The 25,395-nt window shown below is 42.1% G+C and overlaps 2 protein-coding genes across 5 annotated transcripts in view; one reads left to right on the top strand and one right to left on the bottom strand.

Annotated features, from left to right (window-relative positions):
* The window catches only part of SPRY3 (sprouty RTK signaling antagonist 3), an 87,781-nt gene extending 84,676 nt beyond the window's left edge, over positions 1-3,105 (bottom strand). The window contains exon 1 of the mRNA XM_035289571.3: positions 2,916-3,105. The gene's annotated coding sequence lies outside the window, so the exon portion shown is untranslated. The remainder of the gene's footprint in view (positions 1-2,915) is intronic.
* TMLHE (trimethyllysine hydroxylase, epsilon) overlaps positions 2,639-25,395 on the top strand; it is a 169,154-nt gene continuing 146,397 nt past the window's right edge. For 3 of the 4 annotated variants that reach the window (XR_004738823.3, XM_035289569.3, XM_035289570.3), the window contains exon 1: positions 2,639-2,782. The gene's annotated coding sequence lies outside the window, so the exon portion shown is untranslated. The remainder of the gene's footprint in view (positions 2,783-25,395) is intronic. The other variant, XM_035289568.3, reaches the window with a different exon arrangement.

Raw genomic sequence — 25,395 nt, 5'->3', positions numbered from 1 at the left:
CCAACTCCCATTTGTTCTGTAAACATGAGGGCATAAGGACATGGACTGTATCTGGGCTTTGTTTATAATTTTACACCCAGAGCTTAGTACAGTGCCTGGCATACAGTAGGCACTCATTAATGTTTAGTGAATAAATGAATTTCAGCCAGACTAAATCTAGATTCTCATTTTATTTAGTTTTTCCTCTTTATGCTACATTCACACTGTGGATGTCCTTTTGTTTATTCACTGGTTCTAGAAATTTTTCAACAAATATTTATTTTATTTTATTTTATGTTTTTGAGACGGAGTTTCGCTCTTCTTACCCAGGCTGGAGTGCAATGGCGTGATCTCGGCTCACCGCAACCTCCGCCTCCTGGGTTCAGGCAATTCTCCTGCCTCAGCTTCCTGAGTAGCTGGGATTACAGGCACGCGCCACCATGTCCAGCTAATTTTTTTGTATTTTTAGTAGAGACGAGGTTTCACCATGTTGACCAGGAAGGTCTCGATCTTTTGACCTCGTGATCCACCTGCCTCGGCCTCCCAAAGTGCTGGGATTAGAGGCTTGAGCCACTGCGCCCAGCCCAAATATTTATTAAATATATAGACATGTTAGGCTCTGTGTGCGTGGAGAACAAGCATGAAAAATACAAGCTTTCTGCTCTCAAGAAGCTACTTATTCATTAGAGGACAAAGACATGCAGAAAGAGAAATTATTATCCAGAATAAGTGGTACTTTTCAGGCCTGTATGAGATCCACTGGGCACACTGGACCCAGGGAAAAAAATAGTACAAACTTATCTGGGAAAGACAGAGAAGGCTTCACAGAGGAGGTACTATCGAAATTGAGTCAAAAATAATGAGTAGTTTTCCAAATAAACAAGTGGGGGGCAAGAGCATTCATGGCAGAAGGAATTCCAGGGCAAAAGTGCAGAGGCTTTTTCCTCTTCTGTTGATCCTGACTTCTAGAAATCAGTTCCTTCATTGCTTTTTGACATTAGGTTAATACTTTTAATCTCGAATATATACTGCACAATTTCCCATTTTCAGTATATATGCATTTGATTTTTTGTTGTTGTTCTTACTCTGGATTTTTTTTTCCTCTGCCTTGGATTTCCATTGCACATACTATTTCAGTATAGTTTTTGGTTGCTCTTTGTAATATGTATTGTTCTTAATTTTTTGACACAGGAAAGGGAGTACCAAACACTGGGGTCTATTGGGGAGAAGAGGGGAGGGACAGTCGGGGGGGGGAGCTGGGTAGGGATAGCCTGGAGAGAAATGCCAAATGTGGGTGAAGGGGAGGAAGGCAGCAAAACACACTGCCATGTGTGTACGTATGCAACTATCTTGCATATTCTGCACATGTACCCCAAAACCTAAAATGCAATAAAATAAAAAAAACTAAATATGGTAAATATGGAAATTATCTGCTTGCTTGTTTTCTGTAAGTCCCTAAGATTTATTCCAATGAGACCAATAAGCAGAGAGAATGAAACAAAAAGGCAGAAGGCCAAAGTGTCATAAAAAATTTTTTTACGCATTCACTCATAATGGCTTATTCCCTTCTAATGCTCACTGTATGTAGCACTATATCTGGACCCTGGGTTTAAGAAACTCAGCTGAATCAATGGGAGTAAAGCAATGAGCGATATATGACATCCATAAACTCAAAAAAGTGGTAGAAAGGTAGTAGAATTTTAGTTGTAGCAAACCTCAATAAACCACCATAAATAGAAGCGTCTGGGGGGACTCGGGAGAAGCACTGAAATGGCAGGGAGGTGACCCAGGTTTTACACGCAGCATAGCTTTATGGGCCTGTCTTTTGTCATTCCTGCGCTCATGGCTTAAAATCTGTTCAATAAATGGTGAAGGGGAGGAAGGCAGCAATACACACTGTCACGCGTGTACCCATACAAATATCTTGCATGTTCTGCACATGTACCCCAAAACCTAAAATGCAATACACACTGGGGTCTATTGGGGGGAATAGGGGAGGGACAGTGTGGGGGGTAAGCTGGGGAGGGATAGCCTGGAGAGAAATGCCAAATGTGGGTGAAGGGGAGGAAGGCAGTAAAACACACTGCCACGTGTGTACCTATGCAACTATCTTGCATGGTCTGTAAATGTACCCCAAAACCTAAAATGCTATTAAAAAAAAACACTAAAGAGTTACACAGGAATGGAAAAAATAAATAAATAAAAAATAAATGTGCTGTAATCCGAGCACTTTGGGAGGCCGAGGCAGGTGGATCATGAGGTCAAGAGATGGAGACCATCCTGGTCAACACGGTGAAACCTCGTCTCTACTAAAAATACAAAAAATTAGCCGGGTATAGTGGCGCGCGCCTGTAATCCCAGCTACTCGGGAGGCTGAGGCAGGAGAATTGCCTGAACCCAGGAGGCGGAGGTTGTGGTGAGCCGAGATCGCGCCATTGCACTCCAGCCTGGGTAACAAGAGCGAAACTCCATCTCAAAAAAAAAAAAAAAAAATTAAATAAATAAATGTGATTGTAGATGCCCCGGCCCAATCCTTCTGTATGGGGGACTCACGCCTTAACACCGGGTGAAGTCCCTCCCGGACGCCAGAGGCACCCACCCCGCACGGCCGGAAGGAGTGGGGCGGGGCCTAGAGGTTCTCTGCTGGGCCGGAGTAGGCGGCTGGGGGAGGGGAGCGTGGGGCCGACGGTTTTGTGGGGGTTGGGGGGGAAGCAAAAAGCGGGCGAAAGGCTGCTTCCCAAGGCTCTCCTTGCTTGGAATTCCGCCCTCTCTGCGGAGTGAGCAGTGACGACCTCCAGCACAGGTGGGTTCCGTCCCGTGGGTCAGGGAAGGGGGCGTCCCGGATGGGTGCCACGGCTGGGTTTGCCCAGGCCTGTGGCAGTGGGCGGCGGAGGCTCCCACCCGGGCCGCTGGGCCCAAAGGCGGTGGTTACTCACCTTCACCCCGGCGGAGGACAAGGCCGCTCCCGCTTTGCCGCGGGGCTGTCGTCACGATCCGTGCCGCTCGTGCGAGAGTCTTGCCCGGAGGTCAGCGTGAGGCCGGATGGGCCTAGCGCTCGGGAAGAGCTGGAAGAGCCGGAGCTCGCTCGCGTTGTGACTGACGCCCAGTGTACATTGTTTCAATCTCGGTCGAACTTAACAGCCCGGGGATCTGTCAAGGACTTGGTGTTTACCTTTCAGCGAGTCCCTAACCCTCTTCTCCCTGCCTCACTCTGTTCGGCCGTAGAGTGGAAGGTGCGACTTAGCTGTCTGCAGGATCTTGCAGCACTTTCTTTCTTTTATTTATTTATTTTTATTATTTATTTTATTGCATTTTAGGTTTTGGGGTACATGTGCAGAACATGCAAGATAGTTGCATAGGTACACACGTGGCAGTGTGTTTTTTGCTGCCTTCCTCCCCTTCGCCCACATTTGGCATTTCTCCGCATGCTATCCCTCCCCAGCTCCCCCCACCCGTGCTGTCCCTCCCCTATTCCCCCCAATAGACCCCACTGTGTATTGCATTTTAGGTGTTGGGGTACATGTGCAGAACATGCAAGATAGTTGCATAGGTACACACTTGGCAGTGTGTTTTGCTGCCTTCCTCCCCTTCACCCACATTTCGCATTTCTCCCCAGGCTATCCCTCCCCAGCTCCCCCCCCCGCGCTGTCCCTCTCCTATTCCCCCCAGTAGATCCCAGTGTATAGTTCTCCCTTCCCTATGTCCATGTGTTCTCAAGCCTTTATTTTTTTATTTTATTTTATTTTATTTTATTTTATTTTATTTTATTTTGAGACGGAGTTTCGCTCTTGTTACCCAGGCTGGAGTGCAATGGCGCGATCTCGGCTCACCGTAACCTCCGCCTCCTGGGATCAAGCAATTCTCCTGCCTCAGCCTCCCGAGTAGCTGGGATTGCAGGCGTGAGCCACCGCGCCTGGCCTCATGCCTTTAAATACTCCTGACTGCCCTGGAAAGGACATTCAACCTATTAATTGAATGTCAACTCTGAAGTGCATCTGTGAATGCCTTACTTAAGGAAACATTTTAACCAGATGATTGCCTAAAATGATGTTGCGTTGACTGGACATAGTACACTGCCTAACAAAAGTCTCATGATAAGTGAGTTGGGTGCTTTAACTCAGTCGCTGAAAGAAAAACTTGACCTCTCATATTTAAGAAACACGTAATCCCAGCACTTTGGGACGCCGAGGTGGGTGGATCACGAGGTCAAGAGATCGAAACCATCCTGGTCAACATGGTGAAACCCCGTCTCTACTAAATATACAAAAAATTAGCTGGGCACGGTGGCATGTGCCTGTAATCCCAGCTAATCAGGAGGCTGAGGCAGGAGAATTGCCTGAACCCAGGAGGCGGAGGTTGCGGTGAGCCGAGATTGCGCCATTGCACTCCAGCCTGGGTAACAAGAGCGAAACTTCGTCTCAAAAAAAAAGAAAGAAACTCTTTCATAATTTACTCTCATATAGTAGTCTTTTAGAGTTCCTTGTAGCTTGGTTTGCCCTTTCAGGACACACTGTAGTAAAAATTACATACAGTTTATTTTACATTAACTATGAAGACAAATGTAAACATTATGGATGAACATTTTGGTATCACCTTCCGGTTTCTTCTTATTAAGGAACTGGTGATAATGATAACGGTGATCATATATTATGTAAAATACTATAATTTTCACAACAGCAGAAGACATAAGTATGGTTATTTATCATAAGGTTTAAAAAACTTATACTTTATCTCATAACCAGTATGATGAAGCGAATGTTCACTGGGCGGTTGAGTCTGGGAGCTTCTTTAGTGTGCCCCACCTAGTTTTTTTGTTTTTTTTGAGATGGAGTTTCACTCTTGTTACCCAGGCTGGAGTGCACTGGCGCGATCTCAGCTCACCGCAACCTCCGCCTCCTGGGTTCAGGCAATTCTCCTGCCTCAGCCTCCGGAGTAGCTGGGATTACAGGCACGCGCCACTGTGCCCAGCTAATTTTTTCTATCTTTAGTAGAGACGGGGTTTCACCATGTTGGCCAGGATGGTCTCGATCTCTTGACCTCGTGATCCAACCGCCTCGGCCTCCCAAAGTGCTGGGATTACAGGCGTGAGCCACCGCACCCGACCCCCCACCTAGTTTTTTATTTCTTGGAAGCTTGTACTGGAACAGATCACTTCCTTGTTTTTGATGTCTGTATCATGAACCAAGATTAGTTCTGTATTTCTGCTTGTCAACCCTGGGAACTACAGTGAAACCACCCAAGCAGATCACTCCGTGTTTACAATGTTTCTGACGGCTGTGTTTTCTCCCTCCAGGGGCTAGGAGGGGGACCCCCAGGTTAATAAAACTATTTGGTGGGAAGAGTCTCTTCCTGCTTGGAGCCAAACTGAACATAGATCCATCAACTGGGCACCACTGTAATCCCCTTTCTATAACATGAAGCATCTCCCATGCTCCTATGGGCTGTACATACACCTGCCATTGCCATGTGTAAAAATTTACAGGATAAGAGGCTCTTGGAAAAAAACCCAGCCTGCTTGGTACCTATAGGTTATAGGGAAGAAATGGCTGATAGGAAGTTGAGTGTTCTTCTGGATGAGGGAGAGTTAATGATTTCCAAAATCATTTGAAAAGTGAGAAGAGGCCGGTGCGGTGGCTCACGCCTGTAATCCCAGCACTTTGGGAGGCCGAGGCGGGTGGATCACGAGGTCAAGAGATCGAGACCATCCTGGTCAACATGGTGAAACCCCGTCTCTACTAAAAATACAAAAAATTAGCCGGACATGGTGGCGCGTGCCTGTAATACCAGCTACTCAGGAGGCTGAGGCAGGAGAATTGCCTGAACCCAGGAGGCAGAGGTTGCGGTGAGCCAAGATGGCGCCATTGCACTCCAGCCTGGGTAACAAGAGTGAAACTCCGTCTCAAAAAAAAAAAAAAAAATTACGGGATAAGAGGCTCTTGGAAAAAACCCAACCTGCTCAGCACCTATAGGTTATAGGGAAGGAATGGCTGATAGGAAGGTGAGTGTTCTTCTGGCTGAGGGAGACTTAATGATTTCCAAAATAGTTTGAAAAGTGAGAAGAAAAATGTGCTGGACATCTGCTGAGCCAACCTTAAGGGTGAGTTTAGGACTGGCTATTTGGCAGTACCTCGTGTCTGCCTTGTTTAGCCATATTTTTACTCTATTTATCATGCTCTATTCATTCACTCCAAAGGGAATCAATGAATGCCAACTCTGTGTCAGGATGCTGATCCCTTCACTGAGATTGGCAGCGTCAGAGGACAGCCAGTTTGGGAGGACAACAGGAATTCAACTTTAACCACACTCAGTCTGAGGCCTCCTCACCTTTCCCCTTTCGCTATGTATCTAACCACTACAAAATTTTGTCATTTGTACATCTTGAATATTGAAAAAAATCCATCCACTTTTCTTTGCCCCTATTACTACTCCAAATTTCAAGCCAGCAATATTCTTTTTAAATTGACTTAAACATTTTTATTTATTTATTTTATTGCATTTTAGGTTTTGGGGTACATGTGCAGAACATGCAAGATAGTTGCATAGGTACACACGTGGCAGTGTGTTTTGCTGCCTCCCTCCCCTATTCCCCCCAATAGACCCCAGTGTGTAGTACTCCCTTCCCTGTGTCCATGTGTTCTCATTGTTCATCACCCACCTATGCGGTATTTCATTTTCTGTTCTGTGTCAGTTTTCTGAGAATGATTTTAAATGACCAAATGGTTGCTTGACCCTTGGCTCTGATGGGAAAACCACAACCCTTACCATCACCACCACCACCACCACAGCAAAAACAACAAACAGCCTAATGACCTCTGTATAATCCCTAAGAAATTGTCAAAGGGGTGAACGTTCTCTTTTTTTCTTGCTTGATGCTCAATGTGTTTTAAAAACATATTTAGATAATTTACATGCCCTAAAATTCACATATTTAAAGTGATTGTATAAATTTATTGAGCAGTCGGCCAGGCGCAGTGGCTCAAGCCTGTAATCCCAGTACTTTGGGAAGCCGAGGCGGGTGGATCATGAGGTCACCAGATCGAGACCATCCTGGTCAACATGGTGAAACCCCGTCTTTACTAAAAATACAAAAAGTTAGCTGGACATGGTGGCGCGTGCCTGTAATCCCAGCTACTAGGGAGGCTGAGGCGGGAGAATTGCCTGAACCCAGGAGGCGGAGGTTGCGGTGAGCGGAGATCACGCCATTGCACTCCAGCCTGGGTAACAAGAGCGAAACTCCGTCTCAAAAAATAAATAAATAAATTTATTGGGTGGTACAACCATCACTATAATCTAATTTTAGAACATTTTCATCATGTCAGTGACATCTTCCTTGCCCATTTGCAGTCAGTCTTCATTACTACTCCCAGCATCAGGCAACCACTAATCTACTTACTGTGCCTATGCATTTGCCTATCCTGAACATTTAATGTAAATAATGTCGCCAAAGTTGATTCATGTTGTGGCATATGTAAATAGTTTTCATAGCTGAATGATCTTCCATTGCATCAGTATGCTACATTTTTCTCTATCCAGTCATCAGTTGATGGACATTTGCATTGTTTCTATCTTTTGACTATTGTGAACAAAGCTGCTATGAACATTTGTGTACAAATTTTTGCGTGGGTATTCGTTTTCGTTTCTCTTGAACACCTATGAGTGCAATTACTTGGTCATATTATAACTATATGTTTAATTTTCTGCCAAAATGTTTTCCTAAGGGGCTGTACTATTTTACAGTTATTAGATTTACATGAACCACCAGCAATATATTTCTTCACATCATCACATTTGTTTTTTTTTTTTTTGAGACGGAGTTTCGCTCTTGTTACCCAGGCTGGAGTGCAATGGCGAGATCTCGGCTCACCGCAACCTCCGCCTCCTGGGTTCAGGCAATTCTCCTGCCTCAGCCTCTCGAGTAGCTGGGATTACAGGCACGCGCAACCATGCCCAGCTAATTTTTTGTATTTTACGTAGAGACGGGGTTTCACCATGTTGACCAGGATGGTCTCGATCTCTTGACCTCGTGATCCACCCGCCTCGGCCTCCCAAAGTGCTGGGATTACAGGCGTGAGCCACCGCGCCTGGCCCACATTTTTTATTTCCCCGTTTTGTGTGTGTGTGTGTGTGTGTGTGTGTGTGTAGATATTCTTGTGGGTGTGGAGTAGTATCTCATTGTGGTTTAGATTTACATTTCCCTAATGGCTAATTGAGCATCTTTTTATTTGCTTGTTAGATATTTGTATATGTTCTTTGGAGAAATGCCTCCTTACATATTTTGCCCATTTCTGATTAGGTTGTTTGCTTCCTTACTATTGAGATGTAAGAGTTGCTTATAGAGCCGGGCGCGGTGGCTCAAGCCTGTAATCCCAGCACTTTGGGAGGCCAAGGCAGGTGGATTACGAGGTCAACAGATCGAGACCATCCCGCTCAAAATGGTGAAACCCCGTCTCTACTGAAAATACAAAAAATTAGCTGGGCACGGTGGCGCATGCCTGTAATCCCAGCTACTCGGGAGGCTGAGGCAGGAGAATTGCCTGAACCCAGGAGGCGGAGGTTGCGGTGAGCCGAGATTGCGCCATTGCACTCCAGCCTGGGTGACAAGCATGAAACTCCGTCTCAAAAAAAAGATTTCCTTATATACAACTGATAAAGATCAGATATGTAGTTTGAAAATATTTGCTCCAAGCCTGTGGTTTGTCTTTTCATTTTCTTACTGGTGTAAGTTGAAGGGCAAACGTTTTGATTTTTTTAACTTTTATTTTAGTTTCAGAGGTACAGGAACAGATTGGTTTGATCGATAAATTGTGTGTCACAGGGGTATGGTGTACATATTGTTTCATCACACAGGCAATAAGCATAGTACCCAACAGGTAGTTTTTGATCCTCACCCTCCTCCCAAACTCCATCCTCAAGTAGGCCCCAGTGTCTATTGTTCCCTTCTTTGTGTCCATGTGTACTCAATATTAGCTTACATTTATAAATAAGAATATGTGGTGTTAGATTTTCCGTTCCTGTGTTAGTTTGCTTAGAATAATGGCCTCCAGATCCATCCATGTTACTGTTGCCAAGGATATAATCTTATTTTTTTATGGCTGCACAGTATTCTGTGGTGTATATGTACCACACTTTCTTTCAGTATACCATTGATGGGCATTTGACTCCATGGCATTGCTGTTGTGAGTAATGCTGTGAGGAACATATGCATGCATCTGTCTTTATGGCAGAAAAATTTATATTTCTTTGGGTGTATACCCAATAATGGATAGCTGGGTCAAGTGGTAGTTCTGTCTTAAGTTCTTTGAGGAATTGTCAAACTGCTTCCCACAATGGCTGAACTAATTGACATTCCCACCAGCAGTGTATGTGTTCCCTTTTCTCTGTGACACTGCCAGCATCTGTTATTTTTTACTTTTTAATAATAGCCATTCTGACTGGTGTAAGATGGTATCTCATTGTGGGTTTTACTAACGTTTCTCTAATGATTAGTGATGTAGAGCATTTTTTCATATGCTTTTTGACCACGTGTATGACTTCTTTGGAAAAGTATCTGTTCGTATCCTTTGCCCACTTTTTAATGAGATTGGTTGGTTTTGGTTAATTTAAGGGCCTTATAGATTCTAGATATTAGAACTTTGTCAGATGCCTAATTTGCAAATATTTTCCCGTTCTGTGGGTTGTCTATTTATTCTACTGATAGTTTCTTTTGCCTTACAGAGGCTCTTCAGTTTAACTAGGTGCGATTTATCAATTTTTATTGTTGTTGCCATTGCTTTTGATGTCTCCATCATGAAATCTTTGACAGGGCCCATGGTTTAGAATGGTATAGCCTAGGTCTTCTTTGAGGGCTTTTGTGGTTTTAGTTGTTACATTTAATTCTAAACCATTTTGGGTTGATTTTTGTATATGGTGTAAAGAAGCAGTCTGGTTTTTATCTTCTGCACACAACTAACCAGCAATCCTAGCACCATTTATTGACTAGGGAGTATATTTCCCCATTGCTTGTTTTTGTCAGTGTCAAAGATCAGATGTCTGTAGGCGCATGACTTAATTTCTGGGATTTCCATTTTGTTCCATTGGTCTATATGTCTGTTTTGTACCAGTACCATGCTCTTTTGGTTACTCTAGCCTTGTATAGTTTGAAGTCAAGTAATGTGATTCTTCCAGGTTTGTAATTTTTGCTTAAGAGTGCTTTGGCTATTTGGGCTCTTTTTTGGTTCCATATGAATTTTAGAATATTATTTTTTTAATTATGTGAAGAATGTCATTGGTAGTTATTGATAAGAATAGGATTGAATCTATAAAATGCTTTAAGCAGTATGGCTATTTTAACAATATTGATTCTTCTTACCCTCAAGCATGGAATGATTTTTTCTTTCTTTTTTTTTTCTTGAGACGGAGTTTCGCTCTCGTTACTCAGGCTGGAGTGCAATGGCGCGATCTCGGCTCACCGCAACCTCCGCCTCCTGGGTTCAGCCAATTCTCCTGCCTCAGCCTCCCGAGTAGCTGGGCTTACAGGCAAGTGCCACCGTGCCCAGCTAATTTTTTGTATTTTTAGTAGGGACGGGGTTTCACCATGTTGACCAGGATGGTCTCGATCTCTTGACCTCATGATCCACCCGCCTCCGCCTCCCAAAGTGCTGGGATTACAGGCGTGAGCCACTGTGCTCGGCCGATTTTTTCATTTGTTTGTATCATCTCTGATTTCTTTCAGCAGTGTTTTGTAATTTTCATTGCAGATATCTTTTATCTCCCTGGTTAGCTGTATTACCAGGTATTTTATTCTCTTCATGGCTATTGTGAATGAGATTGCATTCTTTATTTGTTCCTCAGCTTGGACATTATTGATGTATGGAAATGCTACTGATTTTTCTACATTGACTTTGTATCCCGAAACTTTGCTGAAGTTGTTGATATGACCTAGGAGGTTTCTGTCAGAGACTATGAGGTTTTCTATGTATAAAATCATATTGTCTGCAAACAGAGATAGTTTGACTTCCTTTCTTCCTATTTGGATGCCTTTTATTTATTTCTTTTGCCTGATTGTTCTCTCCCAGACTTTCAGTAGTATGTTGAGAGTGGACATCCTCATCTTGTTCCAGTTCTCAAGGAAAATGCTTCCAGCTTTTGCTCATTCAGTATATGTTGGCTGTGGGTTTGTCATAGATAGCTCTTTTTTTAAAATTGCATTTTAGATTTTGGGGTACATGTGCAGAACATGCAAGTTAGTTGCATAGGTACACAAATGGCAGTGTGTTTTGCTGCCTTCCTCCCCTTCACCCACATTTGGCATTTCTCCCCATGCTATCCTTCCCCAGCTCCTCCCCCCCCACTGCCCCTCCTGTATTCCCCCCAATAGACCCCAGTGTGTAGTGCTCCCTTCCCTGTGTCCATGTGTTCTCATTGTTCATCACCCGCCTATGAGTGAGAATATGCGGTATTTCATTTTCTGTTCTTGTGTCAGTTTGCTGAGAGTGATGTTCTCCAGATTCGTCCATGTCCCTACAAAGGACAAAAACTCATCGTTTTTGATTGCTGCATAATATTCCATGGTGTATATGTGCCACATTTTCCCAGTCCAGTCCATCATTGATGGGCATGTGGGTTGGTTTCAAGTGTTTGCTATTGTAAACAGTGCTGCAATGAACATTCGTGTGCATGTGTCCTTATAGTAGAACGATTTATGGTCCTTTGGATATATACCATTCAAAAATGGGCAAAAGATAGCTCTTATTATTGTGAGGTATGTTCCTTCAGTGCCTAGTTCGTTGAGTGTTTTTAACATGAATGGATGCTGAAATCTGTCAAAAAGCCTTTTCTGCATCTATTGACATGAATGTGTGGTTTTTGTTTTTAGTTTTGGTTATGTGATCAATAACATTCATTGATTTGCATACATTGAACCAACCTTGCATTCCAGGGATAAAGCCTACTTAATCTTGGTGAATTAGCTTTTTGACCTGCTTCATTCTGCAAGGATATTGGCCTGAAGTTTTCCTTTTTTTGTTGTTACTTGCCAGGTTTTGGTATCAGCATGTTACTGGCCTCAAAGAATAAGTTAGGAAGGAGACCCTCCTCAATTTTTTGGAATAGTTTCAATAGGAATGGTACCGGCTCTTCTTTATATATCTGGTAGAATTCAGCTATGAATCCTTCTGGACCTGTGTTTTTATTTTATTTTATTTTATTATTTTTTTCTGGTTGATAGGCTTTTCATTACTGATTCAATTTTGGAACTCATCATTGATCTAGTGAAGGTTTGCATTTTTTCCTGGTTCAATGGAGGTTGTATGTCTCCAGGAATTTATCAGTTTATTGTAGGTCTTCTAGTTCATATATATAAAGATGTTCATAATAGTAGGTAATGGATTTTTTTTTTTTTTTGGTATCTCTGTGGGGTTGGTGATGATGTTCCCTTTATCATTTCTGTTTTTATTTGTGTCTTCTCTTTTTTTTTGTTAGTCTAGCTATCGGTCCATCTTTCTTTATTCTTTAAAGGAACCAGCTTCATTAATTTCATAGATTTTTAAAAAATCATTGAATGGTATAATCTTTCCTCTCAACACTGTTTTAGCTGTGTCTCAGAGATTGTGATATGTTGTATCTTTGTTCTCATTAGTTTCCAAGAATATTGATGACTGCCTTAATTTCATTGTTTACTTCAAAGTCATTTGGTACCAGTTTGTTTAATTTCCATGTAATTTTATAGTTTTGAGTGATCTTCTTGGGATGGATTTCTATTTTTATTGCACTGTGGTCTGAGAATGTGGCTGGTATGATTTTTGTTGTTGGTTTTAAAAATTTTTAATTTGCTGAGAATTGTCTTATGGCTGACTGTGTGGTCGGTTTTAGAGTATGGGCTATGTGCAGATGAGAAGAATGTATGGTCTGTTGTTTTTGGATGGTTGTCTGTTAGTTCCACTTGATCAAATGTTGAGTTCAGGTCCCAAATATCTTTGTTAGTTTTCTGCTTTGAGGAGCTGCCTAATACTGTCAGTGAGGTGTTGAAATCTCCCACTATTATTGTATATTTATCTAAGTTTCTTCATAGGTCTCTGAAAGCTAGTTTTATGAATCTGGGGGCTCCTGTGTTGGGTGCATATGTATTTAGGATAGTTAAGTCTTCTTGTTGACTCTTTTTTTTTTTTTTTGGAAAATTCTGCAGTTGGGACTGAAGCCAATCAAAATATTATGTAATTAGCTTCATACTTAAAGAGTAATTCAAAGGCCTGAGGTGTCTTCTATTACTTGTGCTATCATCTTCCATCCCACCACAACCCACACATACATTCAATTCTTAGCATAAAGTAGATACAAAAAGTATGTAAATTACTTATTTTGTGATTACCTAAGCTGATTTTGTATTGTTTAAAGTACACAATCCTAGGTGGAAAGATGTTTTTATTTTATTTTATTTTATTTTTATTTTTTAAAATTTTTTATTGCATTTTAGGTTTTGGGGTACATCAGCAGAGCATGCAAGACAGTTGCTTAGGTACACACATGGCAGTGTGTTTTGCTTCCTTTCTCCCCTTCACCCACATTTGGCATTTCTCCCTAGGTTATCCCTCCCCAGCTCCCCCTCCCACTGGCCCTCCCCTTTTCCCCCCAATAGACCCCAGTGTTTAGTACTCCCCTCCCTGTGTCCATGTGTTCTCATTTTTCATCACCTGCCTATGAGTGAGAATATGCGGTGTTTCATTTTCTGTTGTTGTGTCAGTTTGCTGAGGATGATGTTCTCCAGATTCATCCATGTCCCTACAAATGACACAAACTCATCATTTCTGATTGCTGCATAATATTCCATGGTGTATATGTGCCACATTTTTCCAATCCAGTCTATTATCAATGGGCATTTGGGTTGGTTCCAGGTCTTTGCCATTGTAAACAGTGCTGCAATGAACATTCGTGTACATGTGTCCTTATAGTAGAACGATTTATAGTCTTTTGGATATATACCCAGTAATGGGATTGCTGGGTCAAATGGAATTTCTATTTCTAAGGCCTTGAGGAATCGCCACACTGTCTTCCACAATGGTTGAACTAATTTACACTCCCACCAACAGTGTAAACGTGTTCCTTTTTCTCCAGATCCTCTCCAGCATCTGTTGTCTCCAGATTTTTTAATGATCGCCATTCTAACTGGCGTGAGATGGTATCTCAATGTGGTTTTGATTTGCATCTCTCTGATGACCAGTAACGATGAGCATTTTTTCATATGATTGTTGGCCTCATATATGTCTTCTTTCGTAAAGTGTCTGTTCATATCCCTTGCCCACTTTTGAATGGGCTTGTTTGTTTTTAGTTTTTTATTGGATTATAGGTTTTGGGGTACATGAGCAGAGCATGCAAGACTGTTGCGTAGGTACACACATGGCAGTGTGTTTCTTTTCTTCTCCCCTTCACCCACATTTGGCTTTTCTCCCCAGGCTATCCCTCCCCACCGCCCCCTCCCACTGGCCCTCCCCTTTCCCCCCAATAGACCCCAGTGTTTAGTACTCCACTTTCTGTGCCCATGTGTTCTCATTTTTCATCACCCACCTATGAGTGAGAATATGCGGTGTTTCATTTTCTGTTCTTGTGTCAGTTTGCTGAGGATGATGTTCTCCAGATCCATCCATGTCCCTACAAACGACACAAACTCATCATTTCTGATTGCTGCATAATATTCCATGGTGTATATGTGCCACATTTTTCCAATCCAGTCTATTATCAATGGGCATTTGGGTTGATTCCAGGTCTTTGCTATTGTAAACAGTGCTGCAATGAACATTCGTGTACATGTGTCCTTATAGTAGAACGATTTATAGTCTTTTGGATATATACCCAGTAATGGGATTGCTGGGTCAAACGGAATTTCTATTTCTAAGGCCTTGAGGAATCGCCACACCGTCTTCCACAATGGTTGAACTAATTTACACTCCCACCAACAGTGTAAAAGTGTTCCTTTTTCTCCAGATCCTCTCCAGCATCTGTTGTCTCCAGATTTTTTAATGATCGCCATTCTAACTGGCGTGAGATGGTATCTCAATGTGGTTTTGATTTGCATCTCTCTGATGATCAGTGACGATGAGCATTTTTTCATATGATTGTTGGCCTCATATATGTCTTCTTTCGTAAAGTATCTGTTCATATCCTTTGCCCACTTTTGAATGGGCTTGTTTGTTTTTTTCCTGTAAATCTGTTTGAGTTCTTTGTAAATTCTGGATGTCAGCCCTTTGTCAGATGGGTAAACTGCAAAAATTTTTTCCCATTCTGTTGGTTGGCGATTCACTCTAGTGACTGTTTCTTTTGCCGTGCAGAAGCTGTGGAGTTTCATTAGGTCCCATTTGTCTATTTTGGCTTTTGTTGCCAATGCTTTTGGTGTTTTGTTCATGAAGTCCTTGCCTACTCCTATGTCCTGGATAGTTTTGCCTAGATTTTCTTCTAGGGTTTTTATGGTGCCAGGTCTTATGTTTAAGTCTTTAATCCATCTGGAGTTAATTTTAGTGTAAGGTGTCAGGAAGGGGTCCAGTTTCTGCTTTCTGCACATGTTTGTTTTCTTCCTGTAAATCTGTTTGAGTTCTTTGTAAATTCTGGATATCAGCCCTTTGTCAGATCGGTAACCTGCAAAAACTTTTTCCCATTCTGTTGGTTGCCGATTCGCTCTAGTGACTGTTTCTTTTGCCGTGCAGAAGCTGTGGAGTTTCATTAGGTCCCATTTGTCTATTTTGGCTTTTGTTGCCAATGCTTTTGGTGTTTTGTTCATGAAGTCCTTGCCTACTCCTATGTCCTGGATAGTTTTGCCTAGATTTCCTTCTAGGGTTTTTATCGTGCCAGGTCTTGTGTTTAAGTCTTTAATCCATCTGGAGTTAGTTAATTTTAGTGTAAGGTGTCAGGAAGGGGTCCAGTTTCTGCTTTCTGCACATGGCTAGCCAGTTTTCCCAACACCATTTGTTAAACAGGGAATCCTTTCCCCATTGCTTGTTTTTGTCAGGTTTATCAAAGATTGTATAGTTGTAGATATGTTGTGTTGCCTCCGGTGCCTCTGTTTTGTTCCATTAGTCTATATCTCTGTTTTGGTACCAGTACCATGCTGTTTTGATTACTGTAGCCTTGTAGTATAGTTTGAAATCTGGTAGTGTGATACCCCCCGCTGTGTTCTTTTTGCTTAGAATTGACTTGGCTATGTGGTCTCTCTTTTGGTTCCATATGAAGTTCATGGTGGTTTTTTCCAGTTCTGTGAAGAAAGTCAATGGTAGCTTGATGGGGATAGCGTTGATTCTGTAAATTACTTTGGGCAGTATAGCTATTTTCATGATATTAATTCTTCCTAAGCATGAACATGGAATGTTTCTCCATCTGTTTGTGTCCTCTCTGATTTCGTTGAGCAGTGGTTTGTAGTTCTCCTTGAAGAGGTCCCTTATGTTCCTTGTGAGTTGTATTCCAAGGTATTTTATTCTTTTTGTAGCAATTGTGAATGGCAGTTCGTTCTTGATTTGGCTTTCTTTAAGTCTGTTATTGATGTAGACGAATGCTTGTGATTTTTGCACATTGATTTTATATCCTGAGACTTTGCTGAAGTTGCTTTTCAGTTTCAGTAGTTTTTGGGCTGAGGCGATGGGGTCTTCTAGGTATACTATCATGTCGTCTGCAAATAGAGACAATTTGGCTTCCACCTTTCCTATTTGAATACCCTTTATTTCTTTTCCTTGCCTGATTGCTCTGGCTAGAACTTCCAGTACTATATTGAATAGGAGTGGTGAAAGAGGACATCCTTGTCTAGTGCCAGATTTCAAAGGGAATGCTTCCAGTTTTTGCCCATTCAGTATGATATTGGCTGTTGGTTTGTCATAAATACCTTTTATTACTTTGAGATACGTTCCATCGATACCGAGTTTATTGAGGGTTATTAGCATAAAGGGCTGTTGAATTTTGTCAAAGGCCTTCTCTGCATCAATTGAGATAATCATGTGGTTTTTGTTTTTGGTTCTGTTTATGTGGTGAATTACGTTGATAGACTTGCGTTATGTTGAACCAGCCTTGCATTCCCGGGATGGATCCTACTTGATCATGATGAATACGTTTTTTGATTTGCTGTTGCAATCGGCTTGCCAATATTTGATTGAAGATTTTTGCATCTATGTTCATCATGGATATTGGCCTGAAGTTTTCTTTTCTTGTTGGGTCTCTGCCGGGTTTTGGTATCAGGATGATGTTGGTCTCGTAAAATGATTTGGGAAGGATTCCCTCTTTTAGGATTGTTTGGAATAGTTTTAGAAGGAATGGTACCAGCTCCTCTTTGTGTGTCTGGTAGAATTCGGCTGTGAACCCGTCTGGACCTGTGCTTTTTTTGCATGGTAGGCTCTTAATTGCTGCCTCGACTTCTGACCTTGTTATTGGTCTATTCATAGTTTCAGCTTCCTCCTGGTTTAGGCTTGGGAGGACGCAGGAGTCCAGGAATTTATCCATTTCTTCCAGGTTTACTAGTTTATGTGCGTAGAGTTGTTTGTAATATTCTCTGATGATGGTTGGAATTTCTGTGGAATCTGTGGTGATTTCCCCTTTATCATTTTTTATTGCATCTATTTGGTTGTTCTCTCTTTTCTTTTTAATCAATCTGGCTAGTGGTCTGTCTATTTTTTTGATCTTTTCAAAAAACCAGCTCTTGGATTTATTGATTTTTTGAAGGGTTTTTCTTGTCTCAATCTCATTCAGTTCAGCTCTGATCTTAGTTATTTCTTGTCTTCTGCTGGGTTTTGAGTGTTTTTGATGTTGCTCCTCTAGCTCTTTCAATTTTGACGATAGGGTGTCAATTTTGGATCTCTCCATTCTCCTCATATGGGCACTTATGGCTATATACTTTCCTCTAGAGACTGCTTTAAATGTGTCCCAGAGGTTCTGGCATGTTGTGTCTTCGTTCTCATTGGTTTCGAAGAACTTCTTTATTTCTGCCTTCATTTCATTGTTTACCCAGTCAACATTCAAGAGCCAGTTGTTCGGTTTCCATGAAGCTGTGCGGTTCTGGGTTGGTTTCTGAATTCTGAGTTCTAACTTGATTGCACTATGGTCTGAGATGCTGTTTGTTATGATTTCAGTTGTTTTGCATTTGCTGAGCAGTGCTTTACTTCCAATTATGTGGTCAATTTTAGAGTAGGTGTGATGTGGTGCTGCGAAGAATGTGTATTCTGTGGATTTGGGGTGGAGAGTTCTGTAAATGTCTATCAGGTTTGCTTCCTCCAGGTCTGAGTTCAAGCCCTGGATATCCTTGTTGATTTTCTGTCTGGTTGATCTGTCTAATATTGACAGTAGAGTGTTAAAGTCTCCCACTATTATTGTGTGGGAGTCTAAGTCTCTTTGTAAGTCATTAAGAACTTGCCTTATGTATCTGGGTGCTCCTGCATTGGGTCCATATATGTTCAGGATCGTTAGCTCTTCTTGTTTTATTGATCCTTTTACCATTATGTAATGGCCTTCTTTGTCTCTTTTGATCTTTGTTGCTTTAAAGTCTATTTTATCAGAGATGAGAATTGCAACTCCTGCTTTTTTTTGCTCTCCATTTGCTTGGTAAATCTTCCTCCATCCCTTTATTTTGAGCCTTTGTGTATCCTTGCCTGTGAGATGGGTTTCCTGGATACAGCACACTGATGGGTTTTGGATTTTTATCCAATTTGCCAGTCTGTGTCTTTTGATTGGTGCATTTAGTTCATTTACATTTAGGGTTAATATTGTTATGTGTGAATTTGATACTGCCATTTTGATGCTAAGTGGCTGTTTTGCCAGTTAGTTGTTGTAGATTCTTCATTATGTTGATGCTCTTTAGCATTTAGTGTGATTTTTGAATGGCTGGTACTGGTTGTTCCTTTCTATGTGCAGTGCCTCTTTTAGGAGCTCTTGTAACGCAGGCCTTTCTTGTTGACTCTTTACCATTTGTAATGTTCTTCTTCGTCTTTCTTTACCATTTTTGGTTTAATGTCTGTTTTGTCTGAAATTAAAATAGTAATCCCTGCTTTTTTTTGTTCTTTGTTTGCTTTGTGGGTTTTTCTTCATCCATTTATTTTGAGCTTATGGGTATGGGTGTTGTTGTATGTGAATGGGACTCCTAAAGACAGCATACCACTGGGTCTTGCTTCTTTAACCAGTTTGCCACTCGGTACCTTTTAATTTTGGCATTTAGCCCATTTACACTTAGGGTTAATATTGATTTGCACAGATTTGATCCAACATTATGTTGTTAGCTAGTTATTACTTATACCTGATTGTGTGGTTGCTTTATAGTGTCAGTGGTCTATGTATTTAAGTGTGTTTTTTTGGTGGCCAGTAATGGTCTTTTTTTCCCCCATATTTAGCATTCCCTTAAGGAACTCTTATGAGGCAGGTCTGATGGTAATGAATTTCCTTAGCCTTTGCTCGTCTAAAAAAGATCTTATTTTTCCTTTACTTATGAAGCTTAGTTTGGCTGAATATGAAATTCTTGGTTGAAGTTTCTTTTCTTTAAGAATGCTGAATCTAGGCCCCCAATCTCTCCTAACTTGCAGAATTTCTGCTGAAATGTCTGCTGTTAGCCTGATGGAGAATCTGACCACTATATGTCTTGGGGATGGTCTTCTTATATAGTACTTGCAACAGTTCTCTGATTTTCCTGAATTTGGATGTTGGCATTTGTAGCAAGGTTTGGGAAATTTTCATGGATAGTAGTATGTTTTTCAGCTCTATCATATTAGTTTGGTTCTTTGTAATCCCAGCACTTTGGGAGGCCGAGGTGGGTGGATCACAAAGTCAAGAGATCGAGACCATCCCGGTCAACATGGTGAAACCCCGTCTCTACTAAAAATACAAAAAATCAGCAGGGCGTGGTGGCACACGCCTGTAATCCCAGCTACTCGGGAGGCTGAGGCAGGAGAATTGCCTGAACCCAGGTGGCAGAGGTTGTGGTAAGCCGAGATAACGCCATTGCACTCCAGCCTGGGTAATGAGTGAAACTCCATCTAAAAAAAAAAAAATGGCCATTTCTTCTTTCAACTCTATTGTTACATTGTGATCCTTAGATTCCTTGGATTCAGTTTACACTTTCTCATGAATCTCAAATGATCTGAATTCCTATCCATATTCTGAATTCTATATCTGCTATTTTAGCCATTTCAGCCTGGTTAAGAATCCGCGGTGGCTCACACCTGTAATCCCAGCACTTTGGGAGGCTGAGGCAGGTGGATCAGAGGGCAAGAGATCAAGACCATCCCGGCCAACATGGTGAAACCCCGTCTCTACTCAAAATACAAAAAATTAGCTGGGCATGGTGGCACACGCCTGTAATCCCAGCTACTCAGGAGGCTGAGGCAGGAGAATTGCCTGAACCCAGGAGGCGGAGGTTGTGGTGAGCCAAGATCACACCATTGCACTCCAGCCTGGGTAACAAGAGCGAAACTCTGTCTCAAAAAAAAAAAAATGGCCATTTTGACTTTCAACTCTGTATTGCTACATTGTAATCCTTAGATTCCTTGGATTCAGTTTCCACTTTCTGATGAATCTCAAATGATCTGAATTTCTGTCCATATTCTGAATTCTATATCTGCTATTTTAGCCATTTCAGTCTGGTTAAGAATCCTTGCTGGGGGACTAGTGTAGTTGTTTGGATGAAAAAAAGACACTCTGGCTTTCTGAGTTGCTAGAGTTCTTGTGCTGGTTCTTTCTCCTCTGTGTGAGGTAATGTTTCTTTAGCTGTGGTATAATTTCAGTATAGTCAGTTGACCTCATTACTGCACATTGTTAAAGTGCTGGTGCTTTGTGCTAGGTCTTTATTTGTAGCCGAATTCTTGTCCTTGGTTTCACAGAAGGATATATTAGCTAATTAAAAACAAAAAAAAGGGGGGGGCTGTGATACACTAGATGGTGCTTAAGTGTAATGGCCAACAGGTAGGCTCTTGCTCAGCTATGTGACTCCTCTATTTCCTTGTGTCTGCATCCATGCTTCCGCTTAGTTCTCTGAGAGTGTGGGCTCCTCTCCCACTTAAGTGCTGGCTGCAGAGCTTGGCTTGACATTCCTGGGCTTCACATGCAGCTTTGGGGTGAGCTCAGGCTTTGTGTTCCCTCCCCAGCTTGGGAGCAGAAGGGGCAGGCACCTTGGCAGTGACAATTGCAGAGGGTCTTTCACTTGTCTTTTGGGTCCCCACTCCAGAGAAATGCAGATCTGCTATCAATTGGAACATGCATCCTGGGGTGGGGTGGCTACACTGTGGCCCGAGCCAGGGGGCCCTGCCTGGTGATGAATGAGGAGGGGGAGAAGGGGCCTGACAGAGAAGACAGACTAGCCTCTTCTCCTTAGGTTGGCTGTGCCATGATGGAGGTATGAGTACAGAACTCAGGGTCTTTGTTCCTTCCCCAATCCAAGGGGAGCAAGGGCAGTAGCACTGCAGTGGCAGACTCAGAGGGCATTTCAGTTGCCTCTGGGAGCTCCACCACACAGCAACACAGAGCCACTGACAATGGGAATGTTTAGTCAGGAGGTCGGGCACCTATTCTGTAGGCCCAAGGCAGGACCCTGCTTGGTGAAGACCAGGGGGTTGGGGGCTCACAGAGATGAGAGACTTGGCTCTACTCTGCATGGCAACTGGCATGTTGGAGGTGCAAGTAAATCCCTCGGGTTCTTTTTTCCTTCCCTAGTCTGAGGGCAGCAAGGACAGAACTGCTGCAATGGCAGTGGCAGAGGGGCTCTCAGTTCTTTATTTTTGATAAAGTTCAAGTTATTTTTTTCTTTGCCCAATCGTGATTTTTGGTGTTTTATATCTAAGAATTTTTTTGCCTAACCCAATATCATGAAGGCTTTCCCCTATGTTTTCTTTTCTTTTGAGACCGAGTTTCGCTCTTGTTACCCAGGCTGGAGTGCAATGGCGCGATCTCGGCTCACCGCAACCTCCGCCTCCTGGGTTCAGGCAATTCTCCTGCCTCAGCCTCCCGAGTAGCTGGGATTACAGGCACGCACCACCTTGCCCAGCTAATTTTTTTTTTTGTATTTTTAGTAGGGATGGGGTTTCACCATGTTGACCAGGATGGTCTCTTTCTCTTGACCTCGTGATCCACACACCTCGGACTCCCAAAGTGCTGGGATTACAAGCGTGAGCCACCGCACCCGGCCCCGCTATGTTTTCTTCTAAAAGTTTTATAGCTTTACCTGTTTCATTTATGTCTCTGATTCATTTTGAGTTATTTTGTGTATAGTGTGAGGTAAAGTTCTTTATTACTCTTTTTACATATGGATATCCAATTGTACTATTATCATTTGTTGAAAAACTAACTTTTCCTGTTGAATTGCCTTGGAAACTTTTTTGAAAACTAATTGACCATAAGTATAAGGGTTTATATCTGAATGTTCAATTGTGTTCCATTAGCTTATATTCCTAGTCATATGCCAGTTCCTACTGTCTTGACTATTGTGGCATTGTAATATGTATTTAAATTGCGAAGTGTGAAACCTAAAATTTTGTTCTTCTTTTTCTTTTTCTTTTCTTTTCTTTTTTTTTTTTTAGGCAGAGTTTTGCTCTCGTTGCCCAGGCTGGAGTGCAATGGCGCGATCTCGGCTCACCGCAACCTCCGCCTCCTGGGTTCAGGCAATTCTCCTGCCTCAGCCTCCCGAGTAGCTGGGATGACAGGCATGCGCCATCATGCCCAGCTAATTTTTTGTATTTTTAGTAGGGACGGGGTTTCACCATGTTGACCAGGATGGTCTCGATCTCTTTACCTCATGATCCACCCGCCTCGGCCTCCCAAAGTGCTGGGATTACAGGCTTGAGCCACTGTGCCCGGCCTATGTTCTTGTTTTTCAACATTGTTTTGGGTATTCCGGGTTCTTTCAATTTCCATACAAATATTAGGATCATCTTGTCAAAACCTTTTTTTGTTTGTTTTTATTTTTTTGAGACAGGGTCTTGATCTTGCTCTGTTGCTCAGGCTGGGGTGCAATGACACAATCAGAGCTCATTGAAGCCTCAACCTCTCAGGTTCAAGTGATTCTCCCACCTCAGCCTCCTGAGTATCTGGGACTACAGGCATGCACTACTATGCCTGTCTATTTTTTTTTTTTTTTTTTTTTGAGACAGAGTTTCGCTCTTGTTACCCAGGCTGGAGTGCAATGGCGCGATCTCGGCTCACTGCAACCTCTGCCTCCTGGGTTCAGGCAATTCTTCTGCCTCAGCCTCCTGAGTAGCTGGGATTACAGGCACGTGCCACCGTGCCCAGCTAAATTTTTTTTTTATTTTTAGTAGAGACGGGGGTTCCCCATGTTGACCAGGATGGTCTCTTTCTCTTGACCTCGTGATCCATCCGCCTCGGCCTCCCAAAGAGCTGGGATTACAGGCTTGAGCCAATGCGCTGGGCCCCGCCTGTCTATTTTAACAGTACTTTTAGAGAGATGTGGTTTTTCTATTTTGCCAAGATTGGTCTCAAACTCTTAGGCTTAAGCCATCCTCCTGCCTTGGCCCCCCAAAGTACTGAGAATATAGGCATGAACCATCATGCCCAACCTCTGCTTTGATTTTGGTAGAGATCTCACTGAATCTATACATCAATTTGGGGATAACTGCCAACTAACAGTATTGGATTTTTTAATCCATTAACTTGAAATGCCTCTCCATTTATTCAGATCTTCTTTAATTTTCCTCAGTGAGGTCTTGTAGTTTTCAGTGTAAAAATCTTTTACTCTATTGAGATACCATCTCACGCCAGTTAGAATGGCGATCATTAAAAAATCTGGAGACAACAGATGCTGGAGAGGATGTGGAGAAATAGGAACACTTCACACTGTAGGTGGGAGTGGAAACTAGTTCAACCATTGTGGAAGACAGTGTGGTGATTCCTCAAGGACCTAGAAATAGAAATTCCATTTGACCCAGCAATCCCATTACTGGGTACATATCCAAAGGACTATAAATCGTTCTACTATAAGGACACATGTACACGAATGTTCATTGCAGCACTGTTTACAATAGCAAAGACCTGGAAACAACCCAAATGCCCATCGATGATAGACTGGACTGGGAAAATGTGGCACATATACTCCATGGAATATTATGCAGCAATCAAAAATGATGAGTTCCTGTCCTTTGTAGGAACATGGATGAATCTGGAGGACATCATTCTCAGCAAACTGACACAAGAACAGAAAATGAAATACCGCATATTCTCACTCATAGGCGGGTGATGAAGAATGAGGACACATGGACACAGGGAAGGGAGTACTACACACTGGGGTCTATTGGGGGAATAGGGGAGGGACAGCGGGGGGTAGCTGGGGAGGGATAGCCTGGGGAGAAATGCCAAATGTGGGTGAAGGGGAGGAAGGCAGCAAAACACACTGCCAGGAGTGTACCTATGCAACTATCTTGCATGTTCTGCACATGTACCCCAAAACCTAAAATGCAATAAAAAAAAGTTTACTCTTTTTGTTATTTATTCCCAAGTATTTTATTTCATGGTACTGTTGTGAATTATTTTTATAATATCACTTTATGATTTTTTGCAAGTATATAGAAATACAAATTGTCTTTATACATATTGATTTTGTATATTGTGACTTTGCTGAGTAGAATTATTAGTTTTAATATTGTGTGTGCATGTGCATTTTTGTGTGTGCATATGAGTGGGTGTGTATATTCTTTAGGGTTTTGTCATTCAAGATTATGTCAAGGACAGTTTTACTTCTTTTTTTGCCCCAGTCTGTTTACCTTTTACTTCTTTTCTTTGCCTAATTCCCCTGGCTAGCATCTCCAGTATAATGTTGAATAGGAATGACGGGAGTGAACATCTTGTGTTTTTTTTCTGATCTTAAGGGAAATATTCAATCCTTCATAATTAAATATAATGTTAGCTGTGCATTTTTCTTTTTTTTGCATTTTAGGTTTTGGGGTACATGTGCAGAACATGCAAGATAGTTGCATAGGTACACACGTGGCAGTGTGTTTTGCTACACACTGGGCTCTATTGCAGGGAATAGGGGAGGGACAGTGCGGGGGGAGCTGGGAAGGGATAGCATGGGGAGAAATGCCAAATGTGGGTGAAGGGGAGGAAGGCAGCTGTGCATTTTTCATAGATGTTAATTGTCAGGTTAAGGAAGTTTTACTAGTTGGTTGAATTTTTATTTTTGATTATGAATGAATGTTAGGTTTGTCCGATTGTTTATCTGCATCTATTTAAATGATCATGTGGGGTTTTTATCCTTTATCCTACACAATACATTATTAACTAATGTAACATTGCGTATTACCTTCATTTGGGGGTGTTTAACGAAACTTGCCTTCCTGGAATAAATCTCTCTTGGTCATGGCGTATAATCCTTTTTGAAATATTGGTAGATTTGATTTTCTAACATTTTGTTAAGGATTTTTGCATCTGTATTCATAAGGGATGTTGAATTGTAGGTTTCTTTTCTTATAACGTATTTCTCTTGTT

Source organism: Callithrix jacchus, chromosome X (assembly GCF_049354715.1).
Source record: "Callithrix jacchus isolate 240 chromosome X, calJac240_pri, whole genome shotgun sequence".
In the NCBI taxonomy this organism is placed as follows: Eukaryota; Metazoa; Chordata; class Mammalia; order Primates; family Cebidae; genus Callithrix; species Callithrix jacchus.
The sequence above is the reverse complement of the archived record's forward strand: the minus strand, read 5'-3'. Positions and strand labels throughout refer to the sequence as shown.